Source organism: Lipotes vexillifer, unplaced genomic scaffold, assembly GCF_000442215.2.
Source record: "Lipotes vexillifer unplaced genomic scaffold, Lipotes_vexillifer_v1.1 scaffold180, whole genome shotgun sequence".
In the NCBI taxonomy this organism is placed as follows: domain Eukaryota; kingdom Metazoa; phylum Chordata; class Mammalia; order Artiodactyla; family Lipotidae; genus Lipotes; species Lipotes vexillifer.
The window spans coordinates 1,634,876-1,636,192 of NW_006796149.1; the positions used below are offsets into that span (position 1 = coordinate 1,634,876).

The 1,317-nt window shown below is 43.7% G+C and overlaps 1 pseudogene; it reads right to left on the reverse strand.

Annotated features, from left to right (window-relative positions):
* Window positions 1–246, reverse strand: part of LOC103070976 (40S ribosomal protein S6 pseudogene) — a 760-nt pseudogene extending 514 nt beyond the window's left edge.
* Window positions 247–1,317: the final 1,071 nt, after the last annotated feature.

Here is a 1,317-nt window from a genome sequence, read left to right on the forward strand (position 1 = left end):
GGAATGCCCCTTACTCAGTAGCAGGCGGACTTAGCCGTGGGTCAGGACACCCCGCTTGATGGGGAAACCCTGTTTGTTGTTCCCACCACTGATTCGGAACACATAACCCTTCCGTTCTTCACCCAGAACATCAGCAGCAACTTCTGTGGCCATACGCTTCTCATAAAAGGTACGCAGTTTTCGTTCATCGTCCACTTCAATGAGTTTCTGGCAGCCAGTTGCCAGGAAAGAGATGTTCAGCTTCATTCTGAAGTGGCCGACTGCCACCGAGGAGCCACGAAAAAGAGACCCCCCGATTGTTGCTCTTAAGCTCTACCAGTGTGGGAATTTTGGAGCCTAAACATTAGAGGTTTCTTCCTCCCCTTGTCCTCCTAGCCCTTCCTCCCCTAGGGACTTAGATTCCTAGGGTCCTACAGCAGAGCAAAAACTTAATGGATACAGCTTCCAGTTCCAGCTATGATAGAAAATAGGTATCAGATTGGTTTCAGAAAAATAAGTATCAGATTGGTTTCCCACTTTAAACAACTATAATGCTGGGGAAAATGTATGAAGCAGCAGCATGTGGGCATTAGACAATAGGCAATAGAGGACTATAATCCTTGAGAGAAGGAAACTACATGAAGTGAACTTCCCATTCATCCCTATGAAAAATTCAATATGTGAAAAAAAATCTGCCTTGTTGCCATGTTGCAAATCAAGGCACAGGGAAGTGGAACCCAAACAGAGTGCAGTGGTTTCTTTGGGTAGAGAAAAGATAGATCAGAATTCAGGGATGCTGAGGCTGCTGGAATTTTTAGGGTAGGGCACCCGAGAGGAGAGAGGCTTAAAATTATGGATAAAGATCTCCTTGAGTCTTGGCTGGGTACTAAGCTGCACACGTTCAGGGTGAGGCTCCAGAAGGACTGACAGAGAACAAGTACTTGTGAGGTGTGAGCTGAATGGGGATTCCAGAGATATTTCAGTTCTGATAAACCAGAGACTAAATCCCTCACTAAAAATCCACAGCAGTTAGTTGAGACTCCAGAATAACCACACATTAGGAGTATGGCTACTCTAGCCCTAGAGTAAGAACAACTTTAGACCTGCCCTATAAAAGCCTAAAACTAAACCTTGACAAAATCAAGCTAAGCTGCAAATAAAATAACTGCCAGCCAGAACAAAATTCAGTACTTACTAAAGGAAGACTCTCAACCAAATAGCATCCCAAAAGTCAAGCACACAGTAACAAATTACTACATATACAAAGAAGCAGGACAATGTGTTACATATTCTGGAGAAACAGATAGTCAATAGTTATAAATCCAGAGTTGACAGAGA